The 15098-nt window shown below is 42.8% G+C and overlaps 1 long non-coding RNA gene across 2 annotated transcripts in view; it reads right to left on the bottom strand.

Moving 5' to 3' along the window:
• LOC141264417 (uncharacterized) overlaps positions 1 to 15098 on the bottom strand; it is a 448717-nt gene that overhangs the window by 187309 nt on the left and 246310 nt on the right. The window contains exon 3 of one of the 2 annotated variants that reach the window (XR_012319927.1): positions 5328 to 5406. The exons of the other annotated variant lie outside the window; for it this stretch is intronic. This is a non-coding gene — a long non-coding RNA (uncharacterized lncRNA). The remainder of the gene's footprint in view (positions 1 to 5327; positions 5407 to 15098) is intronic. 2 annotated transcript variants of the gene reach the window in all.

Here is a 15098-nt window from a genome sequence, read left to right as displayed (position 1 = left end):
TCCAGACCTGGGTACCATTGTACCTGTAAAAAAAAGAATAAAATAACAAATAAAGTTATATTCACTTGTCCGGCGGCTTCTCTCTGAATGCCGGCATCGCTTGAGGACCTGCGGTGACGTCACAGTCATGTGACCGCAGGCCCTTCACCGCTCTGTCTCGCGATATGCCGGCAGCCGGGAACCAGACAGGAACGAGCGCTGCAGCCACGCCGGGGCCTCGGGGGTGAGTATAGCTTTATTTGTTTTAATTTTTACGGTCACACTGTATAATAAATCCATGCCGTTTGCATGGATTTATATAGTGTGACCTAGTTGTCAAGCACTTTCCAAGTGATGCTATCGCCTGGAAAGCGCTTGTCAATCTGCATGCTGAAACCCATGTGAATCCGCATGTGGATCCGCATGTATTCTGCAGGAAAAACGCATGTACAATCCGCATGCGTTTTTTCTGCCAGGGAGATGCAGAAATGCTGCAGAAATTTTCTGCTTCATTTCTGCATCGTGGGCACATAGCCTTATTGACCCATGCAGGGGCCTTAAAAATGGTTTATTCTATGTCAATTCAAATATAACTATTGAAGAAAAACCTCCTATAATATGTGTAAAGGATTATTCTCAAAAACATCAATCCTCTATTTGCAGATTGGGGCTGACTAATTGGACTCCCAGCCTTCCTGAGAGAAGGGTTCTGGAACCCTGAGAATAGGTCTCTGTAGTCCAGGCCTGAATAAATCAGAGGTGCCCATGCTTCGCCTCACTCTATTCATTGTCTATGTGACCGCTGGGAATAACTGAGCGATGTAGTTGGCAATCCCTTAGACCAAGGATGTCAAACTTAAATGCACAGTAGGCTAAAATTAAGAACAAAGTCGCGGGCAGAAATAAAGGAATAAGAAAGTGTTGTACAATATATAATAATGACAAAATGGAGAAATTCTAGTAAATGTGATGAAGACATGTAAAGGAATAACAATCACAGCAAAAAAAAGGAGGTGGAATCTGCTTAGGATAGGGAGAACCCCAATACTTCAGGAGAGGTTAGGGTTGTGGGGATGGAAGATAGCAGCATACAGGGGAATGCAAAGGATTTGGATTTTCTCAAAAAGAAGGAAATATAGGGAAATAGAGAACATCAGAAGAACATAAACAGCACTGAAATAATAATATTCTCAGAGCCAAGATGGTAGGGAGTGAGCAAGAAGGGTAAGTTCATAGGGAAAGGATAACAATATACAAAAAAAATGAATGGAGAATACATGACCAAATAGAGCAAAAAAAAATAAAAATCATGGCATGAGCGTACCGGCAATAGGCGTAGCTAGGGGTTCAGCTTAGGCGGAGAGAAACCTCTGAGTGGGCCCCTAACAGGTAACCCTGATTACAACTATGGTGGCACATTGATATTACCGCAATATGGTGACATATAGTGGTAGATATCAGTCATTCAGAACATACAAGTGATTACAGTACAGTTGTATATAGTGACTTACAGATGACATTCTTTCTGATGGACTCTTTCATTTTTCATGTCTTTTCCATTTGGCCCAGACCAGCATGTCAACTTCTTGCAGCCACGACTTATTTGCAGAGATTACAACAAAGACACATTTGACTTTTCACATTTCCACCACCGTCCCCACCTGCACACACTCCTCATCCTACTGATACCCCAATAGTGAGCCACTGCTGCACCTGCTGCTTGGCACAATAACAGCACTACTCTTAGTGCCCCAAATAATAATGCCCACCACTGTGCCCCTTACATAATAATAATGCCTCCTTTGTGCCCTCTAGATGATAAAGTTACCCATAGAAAATATTCATGCCCTGTGCAAATGCCCTAGAAAACAGTGTCTACATTTTGCACATTTGACAGCCACAATACTCTGAGTGCCCCTATAACAATAATGCTTCTTAAATGCCCACTTAACATTTAATAATGTCCACTGAGTCCCCCAATGTACAGCTCTTGTATACACAGTATGGTGGGCTCACAGCTCCTTTATACAGAGTATGATGTCACCGCAGCTCCACTATACACAGTTTGGTGGGCCACTGCTCCTCTATGCATAGTATGATTTCCCCACTTCGTACCCAAAATACAGTATAAAGACCCCCACAGAAGCCCTTACATTGTGTAATGGCCCCCACAGTAAAACCCACACTGTATAATGGCCCCCACACTGTATAATGGTCCCCTCACTGTATAATGGCCTCCACATTTGTCCCCACACTAGCCCTCAAACTGTATAATTGCCCCTGCATTAGCTCCCACTCTGTATAATGGCCCCCACAGTAAAACCCACACTGTATGATGGCCCCCACACTGTACAATGTTTCCCTCACTATATAATGGCCTCCACATTAGTTCCCACACTAACCCCCAAACTGTATAATAGCCCCCACATTAACCCCCAAACTGTATAATGACCCCTATTTTATCTTCCAAACTGTATACTGGCCCTTGTATTAGCCTCCAAACTGTATAATGGCCTTTAGATTACCTCCAAACTGTATAATTGCTCCTGCATTAGCCCCCAAACTGTATAATGGCCATTGCATTGATCCCCAAACTGTTTAATGGCCCCCACATTATCTTCCCCATGTATAATGGCCTGCGTGTTTGCCCCATAATTGTATAATGACCCTCACATTAGCCCCAAACTATATAATGGCCCCCACATTAGCCCCCAAACTGTATAATGGGTCCCACAGTAAGCCTCAAACTGTATTATGGCCCCCGTATTAGCTCCTGTACTGTATAATGGGCCCCACATTAGCTCCTATACTGTATATTGTGCCCCACATTAGCTCCTATACTGTATAATGGGCCCCACATTAGTTCCTATACCATATAATTGGCCCCATATTAGCCCCAGACTGTATTATAGCCCCCACTTTAGCTCCAACACTGTATAATGAGCCCGATATTAGCCCCCAAACTGTATAATGGGCCCCACACTTTATAAGTGCTCCCACAGTAGGCCCTACAACGTATGAGCCCTCCCACTGTTTCAGGTTCCCCCAATGCTTATGATACCTCCACAAGTTTTAATTAAAATAAAAAAACATGATATACTCACCCAATCCAGGATCGTGACAACTCCACCAGTTCGGACGGACCAATGCTCTGTCATAACACCGACGCACTTTGACGTCCTCTTCGTGCGCCGGCACCTAGGCTATTCTGTAGACCGCAGGCTTAAAGCGCCCTGTGGTCTACAGAACAGAGAGTGGAAGTGCAGGTAGACCGTGTCTCCCTACTCACTGCAGGTCTTAACTATATCGGCATGCTGTAAATGCCAGTCTGGAAGTGCATCATAGCTTGGGAGCGGATTGCTATGCAGCATGTTGTAAACAACCTTGTAGTAACCAGGGAGTATGCCGGACCGGAAACATGGGATTTGTAGCATTAGCGGCGCATGCGCTGTCTACCGGCGGGCCAGCTCTACTGGACATTTGGTATTTTCTTGTGGGCCAAGTATAATTAAATGGGCCCAGATTCAACCCCAAGGCCTGAGTTTGACATGTATGTGACGCGCCCCCTGGGCCAGTGTTGTTTGGGGGATACCCGGAGCCGGATCAGATGGGGGTTGTAGTCTCCGAGTGGCGGTGACCCGGTCCGTGCCCTGGGTGTCAAGCTCAGTGTGTGGCAGTCCTACAGATGTTGCTGGATGTTCTTTAGTGTCGACTACGCCACCCGTTGATTTGCGGTCAATACGGCCGCCGCTGCAGCAGGGTCCGCTGAGGCTGGTGGTGTGTGTGCAGCTTCTGGTAGTATAACCCCCAACGGGAGGGGTATAGCCTCAGGGGGTCAGTTGTAGAGGGTGGTGGTTGTGGTGGTGCAGTAAGGATGGTAATAAGACTCAGAGTCGGGCTGTGCAGTTCAGGGTTTTTACTTACTGCTGTTGTGCTGGTCACTCCGGCCTTGAGTGACCGCCCGAGCCGTGCTGCGTCCACCAGGTCCTGGACTCGGCCAACCCCCAGGTAATTCTGGAGCGTGATCCTGAGCTCCCTTTCTGACTTTCCTTTTCTCTGGCCTTCCCCACCAGGGATCCACTTATGTCCGGCTCCCTCGGGCCTCTTGTTGGTAAAACCCTTGCCTCTGGGTTCCCTGACCCTATACTCGGTGTGCCTTCGCAGTGGATTTAGTGGGGGGTCGTGGCAGATCCTGCCCACAACCTCCGGTCTCTGGCTGAGGATTAGTGCCCTCCACCAGCTTGGGATCCGGTACCCTTGTGCCAACCCTTCACCCTTCTGGTTGTATTTGGGCTCTTGGGGTTCCCTCTTCTTCCCCTCTGGGTCCTTTTCTTCTCCTCTCTCTCTTCTTTCAGGACTGCTTGACCCTCTACAAAAGACTGACTGGTAGCTGTCTGCCTGTCTGACCCTGATCTAAGATGGTTCCCACCTTATATACTCCCTCTATGTGTGAGCTCAGGTGACCAGCACCCAATGAGCTCCTAGCATTACCCAGACTGCTCCCCCTATCTGCCCCTACACTACTGGGATGTTCCACCCCCCTCCCACTCCAGCTAGGGACAGACACTATCGTACCTGCACATAAACTGGTGGGAGTACCGTCGATCTGTCCCCCGGAAATGGGATGTATGTAGTGTATGCAGCTAACTGAGCTCAGTTCCACACTCCATCCTTACCCGGGAGTGGAATATCACACCTCTGGCTTGAGGTGCAATACCCCTGTAGCAGCCGAATCCTCAGGGTGCTACATTTGCCTTTAGCCATTAATGGAGAAGAGGCCAAGCAAGCACACTTCTGCTCCATTCAGAATGGTCTGCAAATCTCCATTCTCTGGATTCCAGAGACCCAATCTAGGGTCTCTATAATATGGATACAAGATTACTTTATTTTTTGGGAAGAACTCTTTAAACGGAGGTAGCAGTCTTCCTTTGCAGGTCGAGAAATCAATAAGAGAATTAATAGTGGCTACGGTCAAACATTGAAAAATGATTTTTCACAATATAAGTGGATTTTTACTATAAATAAGAACACGATGGCATACAAAAATTGCAACTGACAGAAATATGCCAGGAACAGGTTTTTCTTCAGCTCTTTATATTTATATACAGTAAATGGGCTCCTTACAATTACAATTTTTTCAATTACCAATCTGATGACAGAAGACTGCTATCCATAGGCCTCCTCATACACGACTCACCGGAAAAGCCTTCTGATTTGCAAATCCACCAATAACGAAATATAGATATGAATAAGCATAGCCCCTTACATGTGCTCAAAGTGGCAGTGGGCCACCCTAACTTTAGAGCTGCTAACTGTACATGGTGTATCCATTTAATGTGTTCACTTACTCAAACATCCAGCTTCTCCATCGTAAAAGCAAATCTTGATTACTGCCAAAATCAGAGGCTTGAAATTAGATTTTTCTTTCTTATTGAAACAAACAGAAACATTTTTGGAAGAAGTTAGTTGTGAGACTGGTAAATAAACCACTGGATTAAGCAATCTATTGTTGATCTGTACACATTACATGGGAGAAACATTTACCAAACATGTAGATTTGTGTATTGCAATTGTAAAAGGAAGTATTAACAAAATCTGGGTGGCATTTGTGCTAGAACATTTTAGGCTGACTGAAGAGCAGATTCAGATAAAATAACATTAAATCATATGAACAATTTTTATTGCTGTATGTTTGTGTTTAGCAGATTATACTTGTGGTCATTAATAAAAAACATCAACGTTATGATGGAAAGCACACATTATCAAAACGTTAAGTACAATGTTGCAGGAAAGAGTGTAAAAAAATATTTTATACATTAAAGGGGTATTCCCATCTCCAAGATCATATCCCAATATGTAGTAGGTGTAATAATAATAATATTAGCAAATACCTCCAATTAGAAATGTAGTATAGTATTTTTGATTCGCTATTTCTCTTTCCTCATGTGCAGGCATTGCAGGACCTTAGGTATCCATGGTTACGTCCACTGATAAAGTGACAGTTAGTTAGCTAGCTGCTAGTGGTCGTAACCGTGGATACCTAAGGTCCTGTATTGCCTGCACATGAGGTAAGTGGCATAGTGAATCAAAAATACTATACTACATTTCTAATTGGAAGTATTTGCTAATATTATTATTATTACATCTACTACATATTGGGATAGGATCTGGGAGATGGGAATACCCCTTTAAGTCCAAAAGGAATGTTGACATCCCCCTAATTTTGAGTACATTTTTTTCAGCCACACCTAGGCAAACAGGTCCATAGAATCCAGCACACAGCCATCTCATCTTCATAGGCAATCACTGATTGTAGTATGACTTGTACTTATTACCACAGAGATTGTAAACATGGCACTGTCAGGATACCATCTTTATCAGTTTGTTAAATGTCTAATCTGCTTGATCTGCTCCGGTCGACTTTGAAGGAAACCTGTCACGTAAAAATGCTATTAACCTGCAGCTATGGGGTTATCCTGCAGGTTACTAGCGTTCTAAAGCTGCCCGGTGTCAGCACTGAGAGCCCCGCTGCAGGGAGGAAATTAACTTTAATCCTCCCGGCAGCCTCAGGCTTTCAGTTATAGGGGTGGGCTTGTGCTCTTCATTCACTGCTCGGTGCATAGTGAGCGGTGGCTGTAACTACACCTTGGCACTAACTGAAAACCAACTTGGCATTCGAGTCGGCTGTCAATCATTGCGCGGTTACAGCCGTCCCTCAATATGTACTGAGCAGTGACTGAAACCGCATCGGCCCACACTTGAGGCTGCCAGGAGGAATAAAGTTCCATTTCCTCCAGGCAGCGGGGCTGTTAATATGGGCGCTTGGCAGCTTGATAACAGTATTAATCTGCAGATTAACTCAATTTTTGCAAATTAATAGCATTTTTTTACATGACAGGCTCCCTTTAAAGCAGGAAATACACTGTCATGTGGGCGACATTACACTGATTAAAATTATACCTTGGTTGATTAAATAAGTCCTGTGGCTCTTGTGTAATCTTTACTTTCAGTTTTGAGATAATGATATGCTCGTCCTTTGGGGTGACCTGTGGGGGGCGCTCTGTCTGGTGCTCTGCTTACATATTCAATCTGTATGCTCTTATGACAGCTCACTGATCGTTCACTGACCGGCCTCCTATTTTACATAATGCATCTAGTAGTACGGGGCTAGGTAAAACAGGAGGCAGGTCAGTGAAGGAACAGTGAGCTGTCATAAGAGCATACAGATGAATATGTAAGCAGAGCACCAGATAGAGCGCCCCCCACAGGCCGCCCTGGAGCACGAGCATATCATCTCCAAACTGAAAGTAAAGATTACTCAAGAACCACAGCACGGATTTCATCAACAAAGATATCATTTTAATCAGTGTAACAGCACCCACCTGACAGTGTATGTGGTTTACTGAGCACAATCCTGCTGACAGGTGTACTTTAAGTGCTATTATTGTGACCTAACAGCTCTTAAGAAGACTAACAATAGCTCAACCACATTGCTAGACCAGACAAACTCACAGAGACACCCAACATAAGGGACATAAAAATATCTTATCCTCTGTTGCATGAATTACTTCAGAGATACAAACAGCCTTTGGATGTGGCATAAGCACAGGAACAATGAAATTGGAATTTCATGAAGTAGGGTTACATGGTCGATCAGCACACAAGTGCCACCATTTACAATACCAGGTAGAGTAAATATAAAACAAGCTGCTATTGGTCTTTAAGCAATGGAAACATGTTCTATGGACTGATGAATCACATTTCATTATCTGTAAGAAATACAAATCTGGTATGGCGGATGCTATTCTACCTGTGGGAGTGGATGCTATAAGATCTGTTAAAGGAGGGATAATGGTATGGAGCTACAGTACTTTGCAGGCTCTGGGACAGGCACATAATTTTTAGTGATGATTTAGCATACAAAAACACCTAACACCATTGTGTGTTTCCAACTTTAGAGCAGCAAGCAGGGTCTATGAAGACATAGTTTGGTGTAGAAGAACTCGAGTGGCCTTCACACATCCCTGGCCTCATCCCCACAGTACACCTTTTAAAAACTGATTGCATGGCAAACTTCAATATCTGACCTCACAAATTCTCTTCTAAAAATTTTTTGGAAATTCTATCAGTAGGTAGGTGTGATTGCCACATACTTTTTGTCATATAATGTATGTGTTCTAGGGCTGAAGGTTCAATACAAAAAGTGAAACTCATATATTATATAGTCATTACAAACAGAGGGATCTATTTCAAGTGTTTATTTCTGTTAATGTTGATGATTATGGCTTACAGCCAATGAAAACACAAAAGTCATTATCTCAGTAAATTAGAATAATTAACAAAAAACACCTGCAAAGGCTTCCAAGGCATTTAAAAAGGTCCCTTAATCGCGGTAGAAATGGTCATGCTGCGTTTTGCAACGCAATGCGAATTTGGCGCGCTAATTAGTGCATCATGTGCACAGCACATCCGAATTCACATTGCTTTGCAAGGCAGACAGTTTTATAAGCGTTTTCACGGCCGTAAAAACGCCGCAAAAACGCTACAAGAACGCCTTACATAGCCTTACTATGCCCAATTCATGAAAATAGTAATGGTGATTGCCCAGTCGATGACTGTGAATGCCCGCCAATGTTATTGATGGAATCGGAGAAAACTTACACCGCATTAGTTTAACCCTTTCGGCACTGCAATAAATAATAGTGCTGACAAAGAGAAGGTGGCACCCATTGTCACCTCACCTCCACTTCTGCTTTGCAAGCACCATGCTGACCATTTTATGCTGTCAATCTTGGACTTATCTTAAGCATGCTTTAACAAGGATCATGAATGATGCATTATACATACACAGGTAGTAATTTAATTTGATATAAACAAAAGATATTAGATTACAGTTTATTACTTTTATTTTTATCTTTTAAAAAAAAAAAATAGGAAACCAAAAATAAAAAAAATACAATATATGGGGTTTGTTTAAGGAAATTTTTTTTAATCATTTTTTTACGAGTAATAAGCATACATCTATTAGGTATCTCCAGTTTTATTATTTAGACAAAAAAAAAATTCTATTATGGTATTATGGTTTTTTTTTCAAGTCAGTGCCATACTTTTCAAAATTAAATGGTATGCTGCATTTTTATGAAATTTTTTAAAAAAAATTCTTATTAGATCTTCAAAAAATTGGCAGAATAAAAACATTTTAAATGTCATAATACAACATCACTATAATGGGTGGTAAAAAATACATTAAAAATGCTTGAAACAAAAAAAAAGTGTCTTAAAGGAGCACTTAAAGGCATGAATGAATCCTCTTTTAATTGCTTTCTGCATGTCAAAATCATAATAAATTCATTTATCAATTATTAGGAAAGTTAATTACTTATATAATGGGAGAGTGTGAGACAAATAAACTCTGATTTAAATAATAATCCCTGTCTTATTGGCTCTGGTAATATTATTCTTACACTAAATTCCATTTGCAGTAAATGTTAACTTGTATGCATGGATTATTATTGAATCATTTATTGAACAAGTCTCAAAGACTGATCAGCATATAAACAGTGTCTTAAACACAATTTCTGTGTTAATTATTGTAGGAGGTTTGGGCCAAGGGTGGCAAGCCCGTTGCTTGCTTATTTATTATTGTAGTCATACTGCTACATTATTTTAGACAGAATTTTATTCCAGACATATATAAAATGCAGTAATATTTGGGAAAACGTCAGTAAAAATTGTTCAGTCTTTGAAATTCTCTGCAAAATAATAAACACAGCTGAAAACTTGTTGTTCTCTGCCAGTTTCATCTTTTCTAATGGACAGTGGCAACGACCCATAAAGTTTCTTGGCCTGACTTAAGACAAATAAGAGTTTATTCCTCATTTACACTGAAAAAATATAGTTTGCATTTCTATGCAAGCACAAAGATCAATTGCTCCACTTCCATTATGCATTCATTTCTTGACTTGTTTTTATTGTGCTCCAATTTTACTGATGTCATCACCATTGCTTACTCTGAGTATCCTGATCTTTGCCTGGTATCTTTGTTTTACTGCCACACATGTGGTAACAAATTGACATGGACAATATGGTCATCAAGGTTATGTGCTAATCCACTGGCTTCATCAGCTACGATCCCCTGCTGTAATGTCTGTATACTCTCTTTTGCGTCCTCCCTTGCCATGTTCCCTTATGGTGAGACACAGCCATCACACAGTACATAACAGGGGCACATTTATAAGATTATCTCAGCACAGGAATATGTTTTATAACATATCCAATTGGGGAACTTATTTTTATTTCGAGATCTCTTCTACCCGCATCTTTGCATACGCCGCCTCCGGCGGCCATTTTTCCGAAGCCCACCACAGGGAAATCAATGGGAAGTGTGGGGACTCCGCTCACTGCCGACATTTTCTGTAAGTCCTAGACCCTCCGCAGCCTCTCACCACCGGGACACCCCCACCTCTCGGTCCGGGGCCAGCAGCATTCTCCCACCCCTGCTGCCGCTGGCCTCCTGCAGCAGCGACTCTGCCTCCTGTGACCCCGCTCCACACCCCCCCCGGTAAGATACCGTAAAATTGGACTATAAGATGCACCATATTATTAAAAGAAAGGTTTCCTATTTTCCTCCCCAAAATTTTGGATTCATCCTATGGTCCGGTCCATCTTATAGTCAGCAAAATACAGCACTTTATTTGTAGGAAAAAACCTTTAAGTGGTACAGCGCCTGTGAGGAGGCTTTTCCGGCACTCATCGACCCTCCCCCTGTGACAGGATTGTATGGTGTCAATGGGTTGCCACAGCAACAAGTGCCTAGAAAAGACTGTGTCAGTGGCTGGGCTCCATGGGAGATCGGGATTTATACTATGTACTAAAATACTGGGGTATTGCAGTATACAATAATAGCAAACAATCACTGCTTCAATTTTCATTTTTCATTTCCCAATCCAAAAATAAAGAAATGAAAATAAAAAAGAAAAGGTAAACATCTTTGGCATTGTCTAATCCATAAAAGTGTGCTCTATCAAAATATAAAATTAATTAACCCATATGGCAAACAGAGCTAAGAATTTAAAATGGAAGCACGAGAATTGCTGTTTTTCGCTCAATGCACTTCTCAAAAAATGCAATGAAAAGCAATCAAAATATTGTACATACCCCAAAATGGTATAAATAACAATACACAAAAAACAAGTCCAATACATCTCAATCAAGAGAAAAAAAAGTTTATTGGTCTCAGAAATTAGTGACACAAACCGAATATTTTTTTCTACAAAGTAATTTTTTTAACCACTAAAATATAAAAACTAGTTCGGTTTGGTATTGCCGTAATCAAACTGACATGAAAAATTATGCTGCTAGGTCATTTTTGAACCACAATAAATGGCTTAAAATGAAAATAAAACAAACAATGGATTTTTCTCTTTTCACCATTTCGCACACTTGTTATTTGTTTTCCTGATTTTAAATATATTGCACTGTGAAATGAATGGTGTCATTTGTATGGCTATGTACACCCAAAAATATAAAATCTAAGGTTTGGAATAAGGGTAGGAAAAAATGAAATCAAAGGGAAAAAAAATTGTATGGCTAGGAAGGGGTTAAGGGAGGTGTGCAAACAAACAAAATATTTAGATACATTCTGAATTAAGACACTTATCAAGTCTTAGACCTGCTGTCGGTTTATTTAATCTGTAGGAGTTTATAGCATTTTTTTTTATCATCGTCTCTTCATTTTTGGAAAAATACTTTTAATCAGTCCTTTATCTTTTATCTATTCTAATGTTTCCTAACTTTGGCTCCCAGTTCTAAGCACAGACTGTGCCTCTGTACTTTGTAACTTTTATACTCCCCTCCATCCACTGGATTATTCAGCTTGCAAAGATGTAGTATTATTAAAAATGAAAATGGAAAATCAGCTCATAAAATAATACTTCTGCGTTTAGATGCAAAATTATTTTCATCTTCTAGTTAAATAAACAACTGAAATGAGAGAAATGCAATACAGAATGAAATGTGTTGTAGTTGACTTAAAGAAGCAGTCCCAATCAAAGTTTTTATCCTTTTAATATATTGCAAACATCATTGTTTGTGGAACTGTGTACATATAATTGCTCATTTTGCCCTTCTACCCAGCTAATTCTTCTGTTGTCTGTTTTCCATTAGTTCTATGATATCACGTAATTAAAAGCTGACTAGCTGAATCCTTCTAAGCTCTATGTACAAAAAGGAGGTCAATTTTCCCTGCATTACTCATGAGTCACTGCAAAAGTGCCTGGCAGGGGGGAGGAGGGAGCAGCTGGGTCAGGAGTAGTGTTGAGCGATACCTTCCGATATCAGGAAATATCGGATCGGATTGGATCGGGCCGATACCCAAAAAGTATCGGATATCGCCGATTCCGATACCGGAAACCAATGCAAGTCAATGGGACACAAATATCGGAATGAAAATAAACCCTTTCTTTCCTTGTAGGTTAATTCCACATGAAGGAAAACAACTAACAATAATGTAGAATGTATTGGGGGAGGTGGTTGCCCAAATCGATGGGAACAGTGCTCACAGTGAAACATGAAAAGCCGGCAATTCAGCAGCGGCATACACCGGTACCCGACAATTTATAACAGAAAGAATAGAGCTTCACACATAGATTAGATAGATAGAAACATGTCAGTCACATATATATGAAGTACAGTGACAGTGTTGCTTACTGTACTTGTCATTTAGTGTAAAGGATTTATTAAAAAAAATATTAGTGCTTTCATGCACCGTCTCTTTAAAAAAGCCGGCCGGCAATTCAGCATCGGTACCCGACAATTTATAACAGAAATAATAGAGCATCACACATAGATTAGATAGATAGAAACATGTCAGTCACATATATATGAAGTACAGTGATAGTGTTGATTACTGTACTTGTCATTTAGTGTTAAAATAAAGGATTTATTAAAAAAAAAATTGGCGTGGGGTTCCCCGTAATTTTAGTCTCTAGCGGAGGTTAAGCAGACGGCTGGGGCAGATGTTTGAAGCCTGGGAAGGGGGTAATACCCACGGAGCTTCCCAGGCTACTAATATCAGCCCCCAGCTGAATACCTAGCCTTTACCAGCTATTAAAATGGGGGACCCCCCCAAAGAAATGACGTGGGGTCCCCCCTATTTTAATAGCTAGCAAAGGCTAGGCAGACAGCTGGGGGCTGATATTAATAGTCCAGGAAGGGTGCCATGAATATTGGCCCCTCCCAGGCTAGAAACACCAGCCGTCAGTCGCCCCAGAAATGGCGCATCCATAGGATGCGCCAATTCTGGCGCTTAGCCTCGCTCTTCCACGCTGCCCTGGTGCAGTGGCAGGGGGTAATAGTGGTGGGGTTCATGTCAGCGCCAGCTGCCATGAAGCCCAGGTTAGTAATCATGGGCGTCTATAAGACACCCCCATTACTAACCTACAAAGTGTTAAAAAGAAAACACACACTACACCCAGAAAAAAATAATTTATTTGAAATTAAACACACCATTTTATTTAATTCTTAGTTTGCTAAAAAAAAATAGTTACCTGTCCACGTTCCTGCGCTGATCTCCCATGCACAGCTTTCACATCTGGAGATGGTGACAGCTGTGCATGGCTGCTGTAAGCTCACACTGCCGGGAACACGTCCGCTCCCGGCAGCGTGAGCCCCTGACTGAGGTCACCGGAGTGCATTCAGTCAGCACTGCTCCGGAGACCTCCTTTACGGCACTGTTGTACTGTGGGAATTTCTCACGGTACAGCAGGGCCGTAAAGGAGCTAACCGGAGCAGCGCTGCCTGAACTCCGGCGAACCCGCTTATGCAATGACGGGGCTGCTTTACGGCCCCGTCATTCAAGCAGCGGCAGCGGTTCAGAGCGGTCACATTCTATGTGGCTGCTCTAAACTGTAGATCTTCGTGGGACACTCGTGGACTACTACAGAGGGGTAAGGATAAGGTTGTGGTTTATTATTTTATATTTTATTACAGGAGATCGATGGCTTCGGGGAATTAGGTGTCTAGGTGAGTATAGGTGTAGTTTTTTATTTTTTACTTTATTTTAGGTGGCGATCGGCGGGGACAGGTAATGTATAAACTAATTTATTGTAGGTAACCACTGGCCACCAATGACATGTATTTAAAATTTATTGGGGACCAAAAAAAACGTGTATAGGGGCAAAAATAGCACATGGGGCAGTTTAAATAGCAGGAACTGGCTGATGGGAACTACTGCTCCCATCGAGCTGATCCTGCTGGCACGAGTGGACGGGGGACAGATATAGGCCGATGGGAGTAGTAGTGTCACATCGGCCTATGTCTGCCTGCACGCACACACCCGCAGACATCGCACAGACACCGCGCACACCCGCACAGACACCGCGCACACACCCACAGACATCGCACAGACACCGCACACACCCGCAGACATCGCACAGACACCCCGCACACACCCGCAGACATCGCACAGACACTCCGCACACACCCGCAGACATTGCACAGACACCGCACATACCCGCAGACACCGCGCACACACCCGCAGACATCGCACAGACACCGCGCACACCGCGCACACACCCGCAGACATCACACAGACACCGCGCACACACCCGCAGACATCGCACAGACACCCCGCACACACTCGCAGACATCGCACACACACTAATCATGATGGGGCTGATGGTCTGAGAGGTGAGGCTGACCTGTGCGACCGTGGGAAAGTTCATGTGAGTTCATGCAATGCAGTCAAGCATGAACTCACATGAACCCTCTGAGGGCACCGCGGCTACTTCAAATGAACAGCTGATCGGCATCACCTGATACCTCAGCTATTCATTTGAAATAACCAGCGGGAAAGCGCAGCACAGAACGGGAAAGCCCGCGGTGAAGTCTTTTCACTGCCGGCTTCCCCGCCCGGGTCCTTCGCTCCCCGCTCCTTGGTGCTGTGCTCCCCGCCCGGTCCTAACTTATGACCAGGATGGGGGGAGCGGAGGATAGGGGTGGGAGGCTGCGGGGAAACAGTATGGGGCTGTGTGATTGTTTAAAAGCCGGCGGCTTTTTACCGCCCGCCGGCTTTTAAACAATCTGGAGAATTCTTTCAACCTGGGATGGCATTCTGATGA

Source organism: Phyllobates terribilis, unplaced genomic scaffold (assembly GCF_046119375.1).
Source record: "Phyllobates terribilis strain yellow unplaced genomic scaffold, ASM4611937v1 Scaffold_4__5_contigs__length_816908805, whole genome shotgun sequence".
NCBI classification, from domain to species: Eukaryota; Metazoa; Chordata; class Amphibia; order Anura; family Dendrobatidae; genus Phyllobates; species Phyllobates terribilis.
The sequence above is the reverse complement of the archived record's forward strand: the minus strand, read 5'-3'. Positions and strand labels throughout refer to the sequence as shown.